The sequence below is a fragment of the Monodelphis domestica genome, chromosome 2 (genome assembly GCF_027887165.1).
Source record: "Monodelphis domestica isolate mMonDom1 chromosome 2, mMonDom1.pri, whole genome shotgun sequence".
Lineage (NCBI taxonomy): Eukaryota > Metazoa > Chordata > Mammalia > Didelphimorphia > Didelphidae > Monodelphis > Monodelphis domestica.
Genome location: NC_077228.1, coordinates 2,925,699 through 2,948,308, shown reverse-complemented (window position 1 = coordinate 2,948,308; position 22,610 = coordinate 2,925,699).

Below are 22,610 nucleotides of genomic sequence, written 5' to 3'. Positions count from 1 at the left end.
GAAGAAGAAGAAGAAGAAGAAGAAGAAGAAGAAGAAGAAGAAGAAGAAGAAGAAGAGAAGAAGAAGAAGAAGAAGAAGAGAAGAAGAAGAAGAAGAAGAAAAGTAGAAGAAATGGTGGCACTGATAGGGATATGAAGACAAAAACCAGAGGCCCTCCTCTCAGGAAACTGGCATTATAACACCTAAAAAAGTAAATAAATGAAAAGTGTAGAAACATTTTTAAAGTAATGGAGTGGCTATAATGTCATCTGGGTAGTCCAGGCAAGGCTTTCTCCAGGTAGACCTTGGTAATAATGTGGATTCAGTTCTGGCAGTTACAATAAAGAGAATATTGAAAAAAAAGTAACATAATTTTTTTGGCTTCCCAGTGCCTTTAAATATTATCTTTGCGTGTTTACAGTATACTGCAATCCAGTAAGTTTGCAGTATTATTATATCTAAAAAAAGGACATTCTTTGATTTCAAAATACTTTAGTGTTAAAAAATGCTAACCACCATTTGAACCTTCAGCAAGTCATAATCTTTCTGCTGGTGAGAGGTCTTGTCACATTATTGGCTGCCATCTGATCAGAATGGTGGTTGTTGAAGACTGGGGAGGCTGTGGCAGTTTCTTAAATAAGACAACAATGAAGTTTGCCTCACTGATTTATTCTTTCTTTTACTTAAACATTTAGAGGTCATCGTAGAGTTATTTATTCATTAACCATTTTTCAATATTTTGAGTCTTTGGGAATAAGAAAGCCTGAAGGAAGAGGAAGACAGAGACAGAGAGAAAGGAGAAAGAGGAGAGAGAGACAGAGAGACAGAGACAGAGGGAGAGGGGAAGAGAGAGACAGAGGCAGAGATTGAGATAGAGAAAGAGGGGGAGAGACAGAGACAGAGACAGAGGGAGAGAGACAGCAAGAGAGAGAGAGAGAGGGAGAGAGAGAGAGAGAGGAGGAAAGAGAGAGAGAGAGACAGAGAGAGGGAGAGAGAGAGAGGGAAAGAGAGACAGAGAGACAGAAGGGGTGGATCAGGTCAGCATGAGCTTCAGGAGATAGGACCACATGAGGAAAGCACATGGGCCAGGTCACTTAGAAACAAATGTTTGTATGTGTAAGTGTGTGTGGGGTGGTGGAATGGTATGAAAGGAGACTGGAAAGTGGACAGATAGACTCCATTGGGACTGGAAAAGTCTACAAATGCCCAAGAGGTCCCATTGTAACCTACCTGTCCACTTTCCAGTCATACCTCATCTCCTTCTATATCCATCCACTCCCCCCACATACATACACAGACAAACACTTATCCAAGAGCAATAGGGAAGCCTGAAGCTTTTTGCAGTTTCTAAAAGCTTTGCATTTTCAGCCTGTGGACTGCTTGCCTACATACATTCCCCTCAGCCCAGCACTATCTTGCTTCCATGCCATCCTTACCTTGGTATCCCTCTCTCTCCTTTAGCACCCTTTACAGGCTCCTCTTCTGCTGCTGCTGTGCATGTGTGTGTATGTGTGTGTGTGCTGATGTCCCTGAGACTGGCTAAAGCAACTGGCTGCTCTTTCAGAATTGGGAGTCCCTGGATATGTATCAGTCTTATCTTGACCTCCCCACTGCAGCCTCAGATTGGAAATCTGGGGCCATATGTTCATATGGCGAAAATGAGTGAGCACACATGCACACACTCACACACATGCCAACTTCCAGTGACACTACAAGGAAAAGATGGAGGTGAAGAATAGGAATCACATTCCAGAGTTGGGAGGGGCTGTTTTCTAGATCACTCAGGTACATGGCTTTTCTAGGGGGCAGCATTCAGAGCTTTCATAGGAAACCAACCTAGAAACCTTTCATATAAATTAGAAATGGCACTCAGAATTTCCCATTTTTCCCATTGCATGTTGCTTAATTTCCAGGAAACTCTGCCTCCATGTGATTTCCCATCTGAACCCTCAGTTTCTCTCCCTCTAAGTACATCAGTCTTTCCTTATCTCTCTCTGAGTCCATCATGTACCCCCAGCACAGTCTCATTTATTCTCCTCATCTGCTATGTGTCTGGAGGCCTAGATTTAGTTACTTCCCAAGACAAATAGACAGGACATGTGTCTATTTCTTTAATATGTTATCTTTTTAATTCCCTCGTATTTCTTCTACGTTTTATTGACTAGCTTTCCACACTTATCCTGTTATACCATAATGTACCAAAGGCTTCAATCCCACTCCCATGCTGGGTGCCATGTTATAGAAGATGAGGTCCTAGGCAGAGAGTAATTGAAAGGTATGCCATGGACATTTTCACTGGGTTCATTTCCTTCCCTTTCTAAGCAACATTCATTGAGCTGTCTTCCTGGGTGTGATGGGAATATATGAATCCTAGTTGGCTAACCTTAAGCACTTGAAAGAAAAAAAATCAGATACTAATTAATTACTCCAAATTCCATCTTCACAGATTTATTTGAGATGATTTCTTTTTTTTTCTCTCCTACCCAAATTTATCTACATCTGCGAAAACACAGAGTAGGGTGAGATTCTCCACTCTCTTTTGACAGATGTATGAAAATGTTTCTTAAAAAAGCTTTCCTCCATCCCAAGAGCATTGCAAGCATTTAATGAAGGGGTCTTTCATCTTTTTTAGGTCATTTATAGAGCCCTTTTGTAGACTAAGACCCCTTCTTGGAATGATGTTTTTGAGAGCATAAAATAAAACACATAGGATTAGAGAAGAGAAGGAACATCATAAACTTCTTAAGAACCTACTATGTGCCAGAAACTATGCTAAGCTCTTTGCGAATACTCTCATTTGATCCTCAAAACAGTCCTGTGAAATAGGTGCCAAGATTACCTAAGAAAATTATATTGAAATATAATGATGACATTTTTGGAAGAAACAAGTTGGCAGATTCAAGGTTCAAAAGACCCTGATTTAAAGGTAAAAAGGATCTCAAAGAAAGTCATGTCTACTGCATTTTACTAATGAGGCAGCTGGGACCCAGAGAGACCACTGAGTTACCAAAAGTCACACAGCTTGTGCATTCTGACTATAAAGTCCATATCATTTCTACTTAACCATTCTTTCTTTCTGATCAGTCCTTGATTTTGAAATAATTCTTCAGTATATCAGAGAAGGGACTTGATGCAAAATCTTTCTTTCGGTTGCCTCATTGTAGAATGGAATGGACTCTGGCTTCTCTAGATGTGCTTTTTCTACCATATTGAGAAGTCGTAGAGTGTGCAGATAGTGTTGGCATTGATACTCAATGCCTTTAGACTAACCTACCTGTGGCCCAAAGGCTCATCACCAACTTGGCAATGGTTCTCAGAGTTTCAACAAGTGGAGCTGTCAAAATCCTTTCTCAGGCTGATTGGAATTTGCATTGGTGAAAGGATAGTTGCAATGATAAAATCAGAACCACCACCACCACCACCACCACTATTACTACTACTACTACTACTACTACTACTACTACTACTACTACTACTACTACTACTACTACTACTACTACCACCACTACAACTATTACTACTACTACTACTACTACCACTACACCTATTACTACTACTGCTACTACTATTATTACTACTACTGCTGCTGCTTCTGCTGCTACTACTACTACCACTATTACTAATAGTGGCTCCAATTTACACAGTACCTTAAAGACTGCAAAGCATTTTCTATGGATTTTCTCCTCTGATTCAACATCTTTCTGGGAGGTAGGTGTCATTATTACCCACGTTTTTCAAATAAGGGAATAATATCCTAGATCTTTAGCTTAGTTTCTGGCGTGCTTAAAATGCTGAACATGATTCTTTCTTTGTTCACTCACTCGTTTATTAGCCCATTCAACTACTCAACAATGATTTAGGCGTATTAAGTATGGTTTGGGTAATGGAATGTCAAGTTTGTGATTTGAAAGCAAATAGTCTATTTGTCTATTGAATGTCTATTGAATGAAGAGTGCATAGTGGGTCAGTTAGATTGTGAAGTTTTAATTGTCAAATGGTAGTTTTTCTTTTATCCTAGAGACAGTTACATTCTTCAGAGGACAAGTGATGTTTTCATGTTGTGTTTCTGGAAGATTATTGTGGCAGCTCTTCTCTATTTGGTTCCCTATTTCATCCCTCAGAGAGATGATCTTGAACCTTCTCCATGCTTCAAGCTTCCCACATCTAACCCTTACCTCCCTATTGGAGCTTAGGACCTTTGTCTGTTGCTTTCCTGAGAAAATTAAGGCAATTTGAGTTGTTTTCTCTTTCCTTCTTTTTATCTCAAAACCCTTTGGCAACATCATCTCCATTCCTTCTTCTCAGTACCTGGCAATGAGTTGGCCTTTTCTCCTTTCCAGAGCCATTTCCCTCTCGTAAGTATTTCATCCCAACTTCTCCCACAGATTACAACCTCAATAATCCTCCTCCCACTCTATTCTTCAATTTCTTCTTATCTTCTTCCCCTACTTCAAATATGTCCAACTTTTTCCCATGCAAAGAAGCAAACACAAAGCCTTCAGTAGAAATAATCACATCAAGCTAAAGTCTTTCATATTTTCTCCCCCTTTCAACTAAATTTGTAGGAAAAGTTGTCAGCTTTCTTTGCATCAACTTCTCTTCTCATTTGCTCCTCAGTCTTTGGGAAATGGGTTCTCCCTTCAACTCTCAAAAGAGACCCTCTTTAAAGTTACAAAGCTCTGTTACTTACCAAATCTACTGGCTTTTTCTCAGTCTTCATATTTTTCAATCTGTCTGCTGTATTTCTTACATGTTACCACCCTTCCCTCATAGAGGCACCCTCAAATCTGAGTTTTCATGGCAATACCACTCTCTGGTTCTCCTCTAAAAGAACTCTACCATCCTCCTCCTGTTCCTACTGCTTAACTTGTTGAATTGCTTTTTTAAATATTTCTGTGGCATAGAAGATAGCTCTGGGCGTGGGATGAGAAGGATGGAAATTAAACTATACCTCAGACACAAATGAGCAAAGTGATGCTGTATTAGTCTCAGTCTTTATCTGCTTTACTTTTCTCATCTGCAAAAAAGGGAGATTGTATTTAAGAGTCTCTAAGTCAATGATTTTATAATCTTCTGCTGTCTCATTTTCCACATCATTCCCACCAACTAAAAATGTTCCTCAAGGCTCTGTCCCACTTTCTTTTGCTCATCATTTTACACTCACTCTCTCCTGTTGACCTCATCAGTTCCCTTGGATTTAATTATCATCTCCATGTTGATGATTGACAGATCTCTGCATTGAGCTCCTGTCTCTCCCAAATGTTAGATCCAGAATCACCAAATCATAATTGGACATTTCAAACTGGTTTTTTTAGAGGGGGCTCAAATTTAACATGTCTAAAACTGAACTCATTCTTTCCTCCTAAACCTATTTCTCATCTAAACTCCCCTTTAGGCACCCCATTCTCCCAGTGTCCCAGGTTCCTACCCTTGGTACTCTCCCTGATTCTCCACTCTACTTTGCCCCACATATAGAATCAATTGTCAAACCTTGATGTTTTAAAGTCTTCGAAATCTCTCGTGTCTCCTCATTTTTCACCACTGACACCACCAACATTTTGGTTCATGTAATCCTCACCTCTCAGAATTTATTACACCAGCATCCAAATGGGCCTCTTGCCTCAAGGATTGCTCTGGTTCTTCCTCTCTTCCACATTGCTGCCAAAGTCAAATTCCATATATACATCTTGCCATGCTCTCCCCTACTCACTGAACTCTGGAGATTCCCTCTAGCCACTAGGACCACATCAATGCTCCTTTGTTTCATTTTTAAATTCCTTGCCACATGGCCCCAAGCTATATTTTCTAGCCTCCTTAGACATTAGTTCTAGCCAAAGCATCCTGCTCTGCTCTTCAGACAGGACATCCCACCTCCCATCTCTGACTCTCCCCTATCTATCTCTCCCCTAGACAGAATGAAACTCCCTGCTTACCTCTGGCTCTTAGATCTATGTCCAACTCACCTCTTTGAATTCCTCTCTTCCCTGCAACTATGGATTAGCCACCATCTTCTACATGAAACCTTTCCGAATTCCTCCCTCTCCAATGACCTTATTTTAATGCTGTGTGCTTGTATATACATATATGGGTGTGCATATCTACACATACATGTGGAGGCCAGTTTACACAAAGACATAATCTCCATGAAAAAGTTCCCCATTGCATTATTATCATTTTCTGGACAGACTTTCAACTTCTCCATGTGAGGGTGCTGCTTCAATCGAGCAAGCTGAAGGGGTCTGCATATGGGCCAGACCCCCATTACACACATACACAGACACACTCAGAGAATCACTCATGTGTGTGAAGGTACTTGATTATATAAATATGCACTATTGTATAGCACACACAGGTATGAGAGTGCAGGAATACCCCACTGGAACATGAGCACCCCAAGAGTGTCGATGGCTTCATTGTCTGGTGTTTGCATCCCCCGTACATACCAGAGTTCCCAGGAAGAGCAGTCACTCAATAGATTCAGGCTCCAAGCATGGAATGGAGCAGCTCATTTAAATAGAAAGGAATCTGGACCACTAAGAGTGGGGCACAACCGAGAGGAATCAAAGAGAATCTTCCTGGTTTCCCTTGTTGGGGGAGTGGTCAGCCCTACCATGCCCTGGGCGCCTTCCCTCTCCAAGGTTAGCTCCACCAGCCTTTGATCTTGGAGAGGCAGAGCACAGACTCGGTGGCTCTGGGCTGAGCCCTTGGACCCCTGACCTGGACCTAGATGATCCCTTTTGAAAACCTGCAACCATGCTTGTTGTGACTCTCCAGAGACTGCCACCCCCTTGGGCTTCTCCCCACTCATACGGACTCAAAGCCTGGCACCCTCTCCAGGCACCCAACCTTTCCCTGGTAGGGCCAATACTTGCCTTGCTGGGCTCTCCATTGAATTGTCTGTGAACTTCAGATGCACTTCCTTTCCTTGTTGTTGTCCTTGATCTTTGTTGGGTTGGCAAGGCCTTCAGCGTGTTGCCTGAATGGCTAGATGAGAGCTGGGACGTGTGCCTCTCATTCAGGCAACCCTGTTGGCAGAAAGTCAGGAATACTGCAGAGGAGGCGATTGTTCTCAAATGCTGTAGTCTTGGGTTGGACCTTGGGTGGATGTGGCCCTGGTTGGCCCATCAATCAGGAGCTCCAATGGGTCTAAAAAGGTAAAGAGCCTTGTCTCCAGGCTCAGCGAAACCAAATGTTTGTCCATCGCCTGAGGGCCAGCCTAACTAAGGTCAGAGAAATGCAGGAGCAATAGGGCGGCCCCAAGGCAAGCTGTTCTGGGCTCACCTGACCCCTACGTGTCTACACACGGGCCTGGGGAGGTCCTGCATGTTCTCATTCTCGACACACACATTAGTTCACCCGCTGATGAGAACAGATCTTTCTCAGTTCAGCTTGTCCTGGAACGTCGCGCTCAATTGTTGAGAGAATCCATGTTATTCTAACTTTAAAGGCTAATTGGGAATGCTATCATCTTCTGCAGAAGAAGCTGGTCGAAGTTGTTCTGGGAATTATACTCCCTCATCAAGAATAGCCATAGTGTTCCCGATCCCCAGCTGGGCCGGGCGCTGGGCGGTGGGTCATGTAGCATCATCCCATTAAGCTTACACATTGGGACATGAATATGGGACCAAAACATGAAAACAAAGCCCTGGTTTGTGAGCCATTTTCGCTGGTTTGCTCTTGGCTTTCTTCTTCCTTTTGTTGGAGAAAGCAAGCCTGAACACTCAGACACGACCTGGGCAGCCAGCCAGAGTGCCCGCCAACAAGGACCATTTCTTCTTTGTAAACACTACAAATTTCAGACTTTTCAAGTCAACTGGAAGCCAGGCACTGGCATCCAGGACACGTTAAAGGTTCTAAAAGCCCCTTAATGGCTCGATGTCCTCATCTGCACTTTGAAGCTACCTAACATGGCTTCACAAATGTGCATTTCTTTTAACGATGTACGGGTGACTTTATGAGGCTGTGACACGGGGGCTGGCAGGGGGAGGGGAGCCACATGAGATACTCTCTCTTTCTCAGAGCTGTAACTAGAAGTGCTGGTGCCCGGGTCAGAGCTAGAGGAGCAGGCTGCAGAAATACTGCGAGATCAGTCATCAGCCAACCAACCAAAAAGCATCTCCTCAGGACGCCCTCGTTGCCAGTCACTGGGTCTGGCCGGGCAATGCAGACAAGACTCAATCTCCTCGGTCCTTGGATCTGATATCTACACGTGTGGCTTGGACCATCCACAGGGGACGTGAATGTGGCCAAACTGATCTGTCGGAGAGGTATCGAGGGACATCCCTTACCTTGACCTGAGGACAGCTGAGCTCTGCCGACTGGGAAAGAGGATGGGAGGTGAAAGGCCAGAGTGTCCGGGGAGGCAGCACCATCGTGGAAATCCAGAGTGGCTCCCAATCCCAAGCCCATTGGTGTGCCCTGTCACAAGGAGCTGGAAGAGTTAAGGCTTCCCATTCTTCACTGTGCATCCCTTGGTGGTTGTTATGCTGTTGAGGTTTTGATTTTTATGCTTGGTACAAATAGAATTGTTCTACCTCTTCTCCATAATTCCTCTTGTTTTTCTTTTCTTTTTGGAGACAATGGGTTCTGGAGAAAATGCTTGGTTTTCTATTTCATTGCTCACATGACCAACTAAGGATCATAAATAATTAAATTTAATAAAATGTAAATACTTAAATTAATAAATAATAGAAATAGAAATTAACCACTAAATATTCATTCACAATAATTCATAAGTACACCCCTTTCTTCACTGTCACCCGAGTGCAAGATGACATTCTCTCAACACTGGACTAGTACATTGGTTGTTGATCTAACATCTTAGCTTCTGGGGCCCCCTCTAAACAATACATAACATTGAAATGCCTGAATTTTCCATTAAAGACCCTATATAATTAAAAATAGACCTTGTTAGGAAGGTAGTATGGGTTATTGGCTAGCAAGAAGGACTTTTTTAAGGCTTTACTTTCCATCATAGATTCAATACTGTGTACTGGTTCTAAGGGAGAAGAGAAGTAAGGACTAGGCAATGGTGATTCAGTAACTTTTCCAGGATCATACGATTAGCATAAATTTGAGGCCAAACTTGAACCCAGGACCTCCTGCCTGTGGAACTGACACCATCCATTGAACCATTTAGCTGCCTCTGAGAAGGATTTTTAGTAAGGAATATATGGTTTTAAATCCAGCCACTGACACTTAGTTGCTGTTCTACCATCTGCAGGCCATTGAACCTTTCTGGGAGACTCAGTTTCCTCATTTATTAAAAAGAAGCAAAGGGGTACAGTCCTTTTGAATTCACAGAGTTCCAATAAAGCCACTCGTGAAGCAGAGCATTCCTACAATGGGCAGAAAAGGATTTGGAGGAAAATCTTAAGGCTGTGTGGTGTGTCTAGGCAAGTGTCTGATGTAAGCTCTCAGAGATTTTCTGGAAATAACAAGGAAGACAATAAATTCACATGAATCTGATCGAAGCTCTTTAGTTCAGTCCAAGCTCCATCTGAGCAAACGGTGTAGTGGGATCATGAAGAAACGGAATGAGATTTACAGGTGATAGTGACAGAGGCACGAGGGAATCCGCCCGCCCCACTCGTCACGCCACCTCTGGACCGCTGGGTTCTGGATGCTCTGGTCCCTGAGAGACCCCGATAGCTGGGAGCACACCCAGGAAAGGGCAGGGCCGACCAGGACAGAGAGAGAAAGCTGGAAAGCACTGCAAAAACAGAACCTGTTAGAAGAGGGGCTTAGGGGGAGGATGCCACATGTCATCCGCTCTGTGAAGGGCTGTCAGAGGGACCAGAGATAAGTTTCGCCTTGGCTCCACAAGGAAATATTAGCACTATGGATAACAAGCTACCACCAATCTGGACTCGGTGGTGTAAGGAGGAAATTTCTCACCCTGAGAGCTATCAGAAAGAGGCCAGGGAGGCAGGGGAGTGACCTTCTTCTTGAATTCCCGGGCACAGAAAGGGTTCAAGCAAAGGCTCTCTGCTGTGTCACACGAGGGTTTGGACACCATCATTGGTAAAAGCTTTCCTAGTTCTTGAATTCCCCGATTCTCCTATTCGCTTATTAGTTCCTGTAACAGCTACTTATCACTTCCTCTATGGAACCCATGACTACACTTGCTTAATGTGCCCAGTAAATCAGCCTTCAGTCTTCCTTTCCCTCCAGTGAACAGTGGCAGTCTATTGTCTCAGAGAGTTTCACAGGGTGCTGAGCAATGACCGAGATGATGAGCAAAAGATCCACTGTTTATCTGTAGAGGTGGAGAGAGTTTCCACACCACATGACCCAGCACTGGGTGAAACCATTGATGTGAATCATAGGTAGATTCTGGTCTCAACATCCTGGATGTTTTTCTTCTCTCTTGCTTGGTTTTGTTTTTTTAGAAAAACCATCACATTTTTTATTTACTGCAAATTATTAGCCAAATGGAAAGTCTGAAAGACCACAAGAATCTCACCATCACCAGCTTTAGTCATTTTATTTAATTGGAAACAAACAAATGTAAATTTGGTGATACATATGGGGATTTTTGTTCATAATTTCACATAAAATGAATCACTCAAAAACCTTGCTTTAAGTTGATTAATACAATGCATGAAGCTAATTGGCAAAGAGTGAATTTCCAAAGTGATCAGGCCAGTTGCTCTATGTCTGCTGTCACACATCCAATGCATTTCCCCTTTTTAGCATCTCTAAGACAGCAGTAATACTACAATAATGCATCCATCGGAATCTAGTTCACAACACTGTCACACATGCAGGGCGCCCCCAAATCCTACTGTCATTGTATTGAATTGAGATTTGTGGGGTCCCCCGTATGATCTGATTGATTCACGCAGACGACTTACTTCTCCTATGCTCAATAAACTCCATTGGTTACCTATCGCCCCTAGAAGGAAAAAGAAACTCTTAGAATTAACATTCTAAGCTCTCAAAACCTGACTCCAACCACCTTTGCCACTTCTTCCATAGCAGTCCCGTTCTCACAATCCGTGACGCAGCTCTTCTGCTGCTCTTTCTGTTCCTCACACCATACTCCATCTCTCATCTCCTTACATTCGTACTGGCTGTCTCGAATGCCTAGAAAGCTCTCTGCTCCTCCCCGCTGCCTCTCAGGGTTCCCAGCTTCCTTCAAAACTCAAATCAATGGGTTCCTCCTGCACAAGGTTAATCTTCTTCCTCTCCCCCAGATGCTGGAACCTTCCCATCCATGACCTCCTTGCTAATTCCAATACATGAGAGTAGACCTTTGTGCCTACGTGCTCCCTCCCACACTGGAGGACAGCCATCTCTAGGGGAGGGAGTGTTTCTGTTTAGAACACCCCTATTGAAAGATGGCAGGAGACAGAGAGACAAAAGGGAGCAGAGACAGAAGACCAGAGTCAGGAAGCCACTGCTGTGTAGCCAACAGTACCACACTTCTCTCACCACCATAATCGGCCAATGCAGAATGTTCATGAGAGGAATTCATGTGCGCGACTCCTTCCAGAGAGTGTCCCTACTGCCTCCTGCTTGGCTTCTTCCACCTTAGGTGACCTGGGTAAATGCCAAAGTTTGGTTAAAGAAGATGGACTGCTCACCAGTCATGGGTGTGGAAGCCTTCAGATCAACGGGAGTGTGTGCACGTGTGCCTAATTTTCAAGCTCTACAAAGGTACCATCAATGTTGCCCAAAGTTCCTCTGCTGTCAGGCTCCCCCCAAAGAGAAGGTTTTGCAGGTTTGTTGGGTTCCTTTGGCCCTGGATGATGCAACCATCCCAGTGACTAGAATCCTAATTTTTTTTCTCACACATGGCATAATATTATTCTGGGGACTAAGGAATTTTATATCACGATGGGGAGTTAGAAGACTTGTAATGCTCATGAAATGGTAACTAATAAATTCCATACAATGTGCAGGACACCTAGCAGAACCCTGGAGCACCACCTTCAAGAACCACCAGTCTGTCCTCTACGGGGTTTTACAATAGGAGGATGGTGACAAAGATTGACAGATCTGTCACAAGGGTGTTTGTTATATCATGGACAAATGTGGCCATTGGGAAGGGCCATGTTAAATTCTCCCAGCTCGTGAGTGGGGAAATAGCAAGACCATGTTCACTTCTTGATGAACTCTTTTCATCTGATCATTTGATGGAGGAGTATATGCTGTCCTCAAAACAGTAACAACAAGCCGAGACTCCTAATCCCTTGCAGCTATCCTTAGGATTGGGCTATAAAATCCATCCCAAAGAAAACATCTTCTATATAATCCCATTGCTTCCCAAGTGCTATGCTATTTGGTTTGTAGGAGAAAGCTCTGGCCAAGCAATAAAGCTTCAGATTACCAGAAAGGTCCACAGCAATAAAATGGTAGAATAACTTCAGAATTACTATAAAAATCACCCAAATGGCCCCTAATTTGAAGTGAATTCACCAAGGCATCCTTGAGCGTTTTTGGAGAAGAAACCTCCAGGGTTCTCAGCAGGGCTTTAGGATCAATTCACCTGCCCACAGGTATAACCCTTTGACACAATAAGATGTCATGTCTTCAGTCTACCAGAGAAATAACCAGAGTGGGGACTCAAGTACTGCACTGGGAAGCAAGATAGCGTGAAAAGAAGGAGTTCTCAACAATAAAGAGTGCGTTCGTGCTTACTATGGAGTGGACCTTCTGCATGGAACTGGACTTCAAAGAGAGCATCAAGATGACTTCTGTCTACAAAGCGCTTCAAATTCGAGGTTTGGGGGGAGGGAGTAGTAGCTAAGACACATACATGTTAAATGAAACAGAACATCGATTTTTCTCCTACAGGTTTTCTCAAGGGCAGCAACCAAATCACAGAATTCCATGTTCAATTGAGCAAAATGATCTTCTAGTCAAGGGAACCAAGAGGCCTTGTAGTACAACTATTTCATGTTATTGATGAAGAAAATATGTGCCATAGAGATTGCTAGTTCCTATTATTATTATTATTAGCAAAGGCATGCAACAATTTAATTGTCCAGAAAAGGTGATAAGGCTGGTCTGTGCACTTTCAGTTCAGGGTCTTCTGTACCCCAGACCTTATTCCTAAAATCTTTTCCTCATCTTACAAATATGTGTCCATGAGACACTTCATATAGTGAAAGAAGATTTCCAAGTTCTGGCCCATTTATGCTCTACCTCTGGGATGTCTCTGATTTTTGAAGCATGACCTTGTGGTGCCATATTTTTCAAACTGCCAAGTGTGATTCAGGGAGGCTGCCTGGACATGACTAAACATCCACCTGGAGCCCACAGAATCAAAAGGGAAAGGTGAAAAAGTCAGCCTTTTTTTTGACATTAACTCTTAAAAAATGTTTTCTGGAAATTTGACAAATCTGGTTCTGGCTGAGAAATAGTGGTGGAGTGGCGGAATTTGCAACTGATTAGGTATAAAGTACTCGGTCATAATAACCATCTCAATCTAGTGTTTGATAAACATAAACAACAGAGATGTGTGGACAAGAAATCACTGTTCAATGAAAATTGCTGGGAAACTTGGAAAGCAATTTGACAGAAATTAGGTAGAGCCCAACATCTCCTATAAGATGGCAGCATAAGGTTAAAAAACATGATTTAGACATGAAGAGTAATAGTATCAGTAAGTTAAAGGAGCACGGAATATTTTACAGGTCAGTTTTATGGATAAGGGAAGAATTTATGACCAAACAAGAGATAGAAATCATTATAGGAAGTAAAATGAATAATTTTGATTACATTAAATGAAAAAGATTTTGTACAAACAAAACCAATTTCACTGAGATTAAAAGGAATGCAGAAAACCAGGGAAACTTTTTTTTTAATATCAAGTTTCTCTGATAAAGGCATCATTTCAAAAACTTAGAGAAAACTTGAGTCAAATTTATAAAAATAGGAGTCATTCCCCAATTAATAAATGGTCAAAGGATATGGGCAGGCAGTTTTTAGAAGAAGCAAAAAAAGCTATCTAGAGTCATATAAAATGTTCTAAATTACTATTGATTAGGAAAAGGCAAATTAAAACAATTCTAAGGTACTACCTCATCGCTATCCAATTGACTAATATAGCAGAAAAAGAAAATGATAAAGATTGGAGAGCATGTAGGAAAAATGGGACACTGATTATTGGTGGAGTTTTGAACTGAATCAACCCTTCTGTGTCCAAAGAGCTATAAAACTATGCATATTCTTTGACCTGTAATGCAGTGGTAGATCTGTATCCCAATGAGTTCCAAAAAGGGCAGAAATTACATATACATACATGCATACATACATAGTAGCTCTTTTGTGGGAATGCCCATCAGTTGGGGAATGCCTGAAGAAGTTGTGGCATGGGCTTTTCATTGAATACTATCATGTTATAGATAGGAATTGATGAAGAGAAAGGCTTCAGAAAACCAAGGAAGATTTGCATGAATTGCAAAGTGAAAGAAGAATGATTAGAAGAAGGTTATCCATGGTAAGAGCAGTATTTGTGATGATCATCTGTGAATAACAACTATTCGCAGCAATACAATGATCCAAGACAATCCTGAAGGATTCCCGATGAAAAATGGCACCCACCTGGAGCAAAAGAACTGATGATATCTGAATGCAGATTGAAACATACTTTTAAAAAACTTTATTATTCTTTGTGAATGCATTTATGTGTTTGTGTTGAATCAGAAAGCATTTTATTTACTTGCCAAGCTGAGAGAGATTATAGCCAAAGGCAAGAATATGTTAGACTATTCACTCATTCATAAATAATAAAATTATATAAAATCATTTATTGTACTTCTTCTGGGGTAACTCGCCCAAATTGTATTCATACTAGTGAGTCTTGTCCCCAGAGAATAACTTACTGCTACTCCTCTCAGGGCATTAGGCACACCAATGACTCACTCTATTTCTAGTACTGTGTTGGTCTGCTTGTTTGTTTTGGAGCCCCTGTTGGTGTGCTTTCTTTAATAGTAAAATGTAATAAACTTTTTAGTAAAGTTATTTACTAAGATGGTATAGTAAGAGTAGCATGTTTGGGTTTTTTAATTTTTTTAATTGGGGGGGGTCATTAAAATTCCCAGGTAACTTCCTCCCTCTCCTTTCCATACTAGAGACTACTTTTGACAAGAAAAAAGAATACACATATGTGTCTTGCTTATTCCCATATATCAGGTCTTTCTGTGGAGGTAGACATACACAAGTCATTCTTCCGGCTTTTTGTTACTATATATGATGTTCTCTTTGATCTGCTCATTTTGCTCTTCACAATTTTAGGTAGATCTTTCCATGTTGATGGGTTTTAAAAAGTTATCCTGATTGTAATTTTTTACAGCAGAGTGGCATCTCATAACAATCACATGCCATTCCCCAAGTTATGGGCATCTCCTCACTTTCCAGTTCTTTGCCACCACAAAGAATGCTGCTATAAATGTTCTAGAACATAGAGGTTCTATTCCTTTTTCTTGATCACCTTGGGAAATCTGCCAAATAGTATTCCTGGGAAAAAAGTAAACAGTTTTATACATCTTTGGGCATGATTCTTGATTGCTCTCTGGAATGGTTGGACCAATTCACGGTTGCACAAAAAGTATCCTAGTGACCTCATTCTCCCCTATCCCCACTAACCTTTATCCCTTTGCCTTTTTTGTTGTCTTTTGCAACATGGCCCACATGGAAATGTTTTGCATCATTGCAGATATATAATCTATATCAAATTGCTTGTTTTCTCAAAGCAAGAGAAGGAGAAGGAGGGAGGGAGAGAATTTGCAACTCAAATTGTTTAAATTAATGTTAAAGACTTCCGGTTAAGATGGCGGCTTAGAGAAAGCTGAAGTTCAGATCTCCGGAAAACCCTTCCCGACCGATCTCAAACTAGAAGCTCCTAAGGCGCCGAAATTCAAAACGATCAACAGCACAGACCCTGGGAACCCTCCTCCTGGACCTGGACCCGGTTCAAAAGGTACGGCTCCCCTTAAAAGCCAGAACCCGAGATCCCTCGGACCTCAGGGGTAGGAGCGCAGAGTCCAAGGCTCCCGGAAGCGGCAGCCGCGCCGGGCTCAGAGAGCAGGGTCTGAGGAACAACAACCCTCAGGGTCTTCTACCCAAGTCCCAGTCCAGGTGAAAGTTACTGCCTGGGGCCTCCGCTGCAAAGAGCTGGTCAAAACAACAGCAACCCTCAGGGCGGGCAAGACAGCCTCACGGGCTGGATCCTGCTATCCAAGTCTCAGTGAAAGTCCTTGCTCTCGGAGCTTGGGGAAGCGGCAGCCCATCCCCCCGCAGGCCGACGAAACAGCCTCACGGCCAGGGATTCTGAAGGCAACTTCCGGAAATCGAGCCGGGGGAGAGTGTGGCCTCGTGGTCCGACCCTTCCATTCCAGTTCCAGTGAGGCATATTCAGTTTAACCCAGGGAACGCTAATAGAACCAACATCTGCCCAGGACTAAAGCCTCTGATCACCAGACAAAGACAAGAAAAGCCAATCCTCCACGTTCAGAGATGACAAACTCCACAGAAGCACAGAAGCCCCAAAATACCAAGAAAAATAAGAAGAAAGGGGCGACTCTGGACACATTCTATGGAGCCAAAATACAAAATACAGAGCAGATAGAAGAAGATATACAAGAAAATTCTCCAAAATCTTCCAAAGGAAATAGAAACTCTCCACAAACCCATGAAGAATTTGAATCAGAAAGGACCAAAAAGATGGAAGCCCTCTGGGAGGAAAAGTGGGAAATGATGCAAAAGAAATTCACGCATCTACAAAACCAGTTTGACCAAACTGTAAAAGAAAACCAGGCTTTAAAGCAAGAACTAATAAAGCAAAGCCAAAACACCAAGAAATTAGAAGAGAACATAAAATATCTCACCGACAAGGTGATAGATCTGGAAAACAGGGGGAGAAGAGAAAATTTAAGAATAATTGGACTCCCAGAAAAGCCAGAAATAAACACCAAACTGGACATGGTGATACAAGATATAATCAAAGAAAATTGCCCAGAGATTCTAGAACAAGGGGGCAATACATCCACTGACAGAGCTCACAGAACACCTTCTACACTAAACCCCCAAAAGACAACTCCCAGGAATGTAATTGCCAAATTCCAAAGCTATCAAACAAAAGAAAAAATCCTACAGGAAGCCAGAAAAAGACAATTTAGATATAAAGGAATGCCAATCAGGGTCACACAAGACCTTGCAAGTTCTACGCTGAATGATCGTAAGGCATGGAACATGATCTTCAGAAAGGCAAGAGAGCTGGGTCTCCAACCAAGAATCAGCTACCCAGCAAAACTGACTATATACTTCCAAGGGAAAGTATGGGCATTCAACAAAATAGAAGACTTCCAACTTTTTGCAAAGAAAAGACCAGAGCTCTGTGGAAAGTTTGATACCGAAAATCAAAGAGCAAGGAATACCTGAAAAGGTAAATATTAAGGAAAGGGGAAAAATGTTATCTTCTTTTACTCAAACTCTCTTCTATAAGGACTACATTTATATCAACCTATGTATACTAATATGTGGGGAAAATGTAATGTATAAATAGGGGGTAAAGAAAGACCAAATAGAATAATGGTTCTCACACAAAGATTCACAGGGGAAGGGGAGGGGAAGAAAACTCCTATAAGAAGGAGAGGAAGAGAGGGGGGGTTTACTTAAACCTCAATCTCAGGGAAATCAACTCTGAGAGGGAAAAACATCCAGATCCATTGGGATCTTGAATTCTATCTTACCCAACAAGGGTAAGGAGAAGGGAAAACCAAGGGGGGGAGGGGGAGAGGGAGAACAAAAAGGGATTGAAAGAGAGGGGGGAGGGGGAGGGAACAAAAAGGGAGGGACTAAAAAGGGAAACATCAAGGGAGGGGACAAGGGGGACTGATTCAAAGTAAATCACTGGACTAAAAGGTAGAGCCGAAGAAGAAAAGGTTAGAATTAGGGAAGGCAATCAAAATGCCAGGGAGTCCACAAATGACAATCATAACTTTGAACGTGAATGGGATGAACTCACCCATAAAACGTAGACGAATAGCAGAATGGATTAGAATCCAAAACCCTACCATATGTTGTCTTCAAGAAACACACATGAGGCGGGTTGACACCCACAAGGTCAGAATTAAAGGATGGAGTAAGACCTTCTGGGCCTCAACTGATAGAAAGAAGGCAGGAGTGGTAATCATGATATCTGATAAAGCCAATGCAAAAATAGACCTGATCAAAAGGGATAGGGAAGGTAATTATATTTTGTTAAAAGGGACTCTAGACAATGAGGAAATATCATTAATCAACATGTATGCACCAAATAATATAGCACCCAAATTTCTAATGGAGAAACTAGGAGAATTGAAGGAAGAAATAGACAATAAAACCATACTAGTGGGAGACTTAAACCAACCATTATCAAATTTAGATAAATCAAATCAAAAAATAAATAAGAAAGAGGTAAAAGAAGTGAATGAAATCTTAGAAAAATTAGAATTAATAGACATATGGAGAAAAATAAATAGGGATAAAAAGGAATACACCTTCTTCTCAGCACCACATGGCACATTCACAAAAATTGACCATACATTAGGTCACAGAAGCATAGCACACAAATGCAAAAAAGCAGAAATAATGAATGCAGCCTTCTCAGATCACAAGGCAATAAAAATAATGATTAGTAATGGTACATGGAAAACCAAATCTAAAACCAATTGGAAATTAAACAATATGATACTCCAAAACCGTTTAGCTAAAGAAGAAATCATAGAAACAATTAATAATTTCATCAAGGAAAATGACAATGGCGAAACATCCTTTCAAACCTTTTGGGATGCAGCCAAAGCGGTAATCAGAGGCAAATTCATATCCCTGAAAGCTCATATTAACAAACAAGGGAGAGCAGAGATCAATCAATTGGAAATGCAATTGAAAAAACTCGAAAGCAATCAAATTAAAAACCCCCAGCAGAAAACCAAATTAGAAATCCTAAAAATTAAGGGAGAAATTAATAAAATCGAAAGTGATAGAACTATTGATTTAATAAATAAGACAAGAAGCTGGTACTTTGAAAAAACAAACAAAATAGACAAAGTACTGGTCAATCTAATTAAAAAAAGGAAGGAAGAAAAGCAAATTCACAGCATTAAAGATGAAAAGGGGGACAGCACCTCCAATGAGGAGGAAATTAAGGCAATCATTAGAAATTACTTTGCCCAATTATATGGCAATAAATACACCAATTTAGGAGAAATGGATGAATATATACAAAAATACAAACTGCCTAGACTAACAGAAGAGGAAATAGAATTCTTAAATAATCCCATATCAGAAATTGAAATCCATCAAGCCAACAAAGAACTTCCTAAGAAAAAATCCCCAGGGCCTGATGGATTCACCTGTGAATTCTATCAAACATTCAGAGAACAGTTAACCCCAATACTATACAAACTATTTGACATAATAAGCAAAGAGGGAGTTCTACCAAACTCCTTTTACGACACAAACATGGTACTGATTCCAAAACCAGGCAGGTCAAAAACAGAGAAAGAAAACTATAGACCAATCTCCCTAATGAATATAGATGCAAAAATTTTAAATAGGATACTAGCAAAAAGACTCCAGCAAGTGATCAGAAGGATCATTCACCATGATCAAGTAGGATTCATACCAGGGATGCAGGGCTGGTTCAACATTAGGAAAACCATCCACATAATTGACCACATCAACAAGCAAACTAGCAAGAACCACATGATTATCTCAATAGATGCAGAAAAAGCCTTTGATAAAATACAACACCCATTCCTATTAAAAACACTAGAAAGCATAGGAATAGAAGGGTCATTCCTAAAAATAATAAACAGTATATATCTAAAACCATCAGCAAACATCATCTGCAATGGGAATAAACTAGAAGCCTTCCCAATAAGATCAGGAGTGAAACAAGGATGCCCATTATCACCTCTACTATTTGACATTGTACTAGAAACACTAGCAGTAGCAATTAGAGAAGATAAAGAAATTGAAGGCATCAGAATAGGCAAGGAGGAGACCAAGTTATCACTCTTCGCGGATGACATGATGGTCTACTTAAAGAATCCTAGAGATTCAACCAAAAAGCTAATTGAAATAATCAACAACTTTAGCAAAGTTGCAGGATACAAAATAAACCCACATAAATCATCAGCTTTTCTATATATCTCCAACACAGCTCAGCAGCAAGAACTAGAAAGAGAAATCCCATTCAAAATCACCTTAGACAAAATAAAATACCTAGGAATCTATCTCCCAAGACAAACACAGGAACTATATGAACACAACTACAAAACACTCGCCACACAACTAAAACTAGACTTGAACAATTGGAAAAACATTAACTGCTCATGGATAGGACGAGCCAATATAATAAAAATGACCATCCTACCCAAACTTATTTATCTATTTAGTGCCATACCCATTGAACTACCAAAATACTTCTTCACTGATTTAGAAAAAACCATAACAAAGTTCATTTGGAAGAACAAAAGATCAAGGATATCCAGGGAAATAATGAAAAAAAACACATATGATGGGGGCCTTGCAGTCCCAGACCTCAAACTATATTACAAAGCAGCAGTCATCAAAACAATTTGGTACTGGCTAAGAAACAGAAAGGAAGATCAGTGGAATAGACTGGGGGAAAACGACCTCAGCAAGACAGTATACGATAAACCCAAAGATCCCAGCTTTTGGGACAAAAATCCACTATTCGATAAAAACTGCTGGGAAAATTGGAAGACAGTGTGGGAGAGACTAGGAATAGATCAACACCTCACACCCTACACCAAGATAAATTCAAAATGGGTGAGTGACTTAAACATAAAGAAGGAAACCATAAGTAAATTGGGTAAACACAGAATAGTATACATGTCAGACCTTTGGGAGGGGAAAGGCTTTAAAACCAAGCAAGATATAGAAAGAATCACAAAATGTAAAATAAATAATTTTGACTACATCAAACTAAAAAGCTTTTGTACAAACAAAACCAATATAACTAAAATCAGAAGGGAAACAACAAATTGGGAAAAAATCTTCATAGAAACCTCTGACAAAGGTTTAATTACTCATATTTATAATGAGCTAAATCAATTGTACAAAAAAATCAAGCCATTCTCCAATTGATAAATGGGCAAGGGAAATGGATAGGCAGTTCTCAGATAAAGAAATCAAAACTATTAACAAGCACATGAAGAAGTGTTCTACATCTCTTATAATCAGAGAGATGCAAATCAAAACAACTCTGAGGTATCACCTCACACCTAGCAGATTGGCTAACATAACAGCAAAGGAAAGTAATGAATGCTGGAGGGGATGTGGCAAAGTAGGGACATTAATTCATTGCTGGTGGAGTTGTGAACTGATCCAACCATTCTGGAGGGCAATTTGGAACTATGCCCAAAGGGCGACAAAAGAATATCTACCCTTTGACCCAGCCATAGCACTGCTGGGTCTGTACCCCAAAGAGATAATGGACACAAAGACTTGTACAAAAATATTCATAGCTGCGCTCTTTGTGGTGGCCCAAAACTGGAAAACGAGGGGATGCCCATCAATTGGGGAATGGCTAAGCAAATTGTGGTATCTGTTGGTGATGGAATACTATTGTGCTAAAAGGAATAATAAAGTGGAGGAATTCCATGGAGACTGGAACAACCTCCAGGAAGTGATGCAGAGTGAGAGGGGCAGAACCAGGAGAACATTGTACACAGAGACTAATACACTGTGGTATCATCGAACGTAATGGACTTCTCCATTAGGGGCGGTGTAATGTCCCTGAACAACTTTCAGGGATCCAGGAGAAAAAAAACACCATTCATAAGCAAAGGATAAACTATGGGAGTGGAAACACCGAGAAAAAGCAACTGCCTGAATACAGAGGTTGAGGGGACATGACAGAGGATAGACTTTAAATGAACACTCTAATGCAAATATTATCAACAAAGCAATGGGTTCAAATCAAGAAAACATCTAATGCCCAGTGGACTTATGCGTCGGCTATGGGGGGTGGGGGGGAGGAAAAGAAAATGATCTATGTCTTTAACGAATAATGCTTGGAAATGATCAAATAAAATATATTAAAAAAAATGAAAAAAAAAAACAAAAAAAAAACAAAAAAAATTAATGTTAAAAATTGTTGTTTGCATGTAACTGGCAAAAATTGTTAAAATGAATTTGAAATGCATATAATTAAAAAATACAACAGGTATGAGCAAATCTCTTTTGTGAGAAGCAAAGTGATGGCTCCAACAAGAAGTTAGTATCACCTGGGGAAAACACTTCACTTGTAGGGGCCCAAGTTCCCTCATCTGTAAAATGAGAGAGTTAGTGTTGATGGTCTCTAAAGTATCTTCCACGTCTGAATATAAAGCCATCATTGCATAGTGAATAACAAGCTAGCCCAGGAGTGAGGGATACCGAGATTTCAATCCTGTCTCAGATAATTACTACCTCTGTGACTCAGAGTAAGTCCCAACTTTTTAGTGCCTCAATTTCCTCATCTGTAAAATGAGGATAATAATCAGACCTCCCACAGAAGGATTGTAAGCCTCAAGTTGGGAGATATTTAGAGGCATAAAAATTCAAGCAATTATTTTAATGATATGTAAGCAGATAACATGAGAGGGTTGAGCTGGGTCATCTCGAAG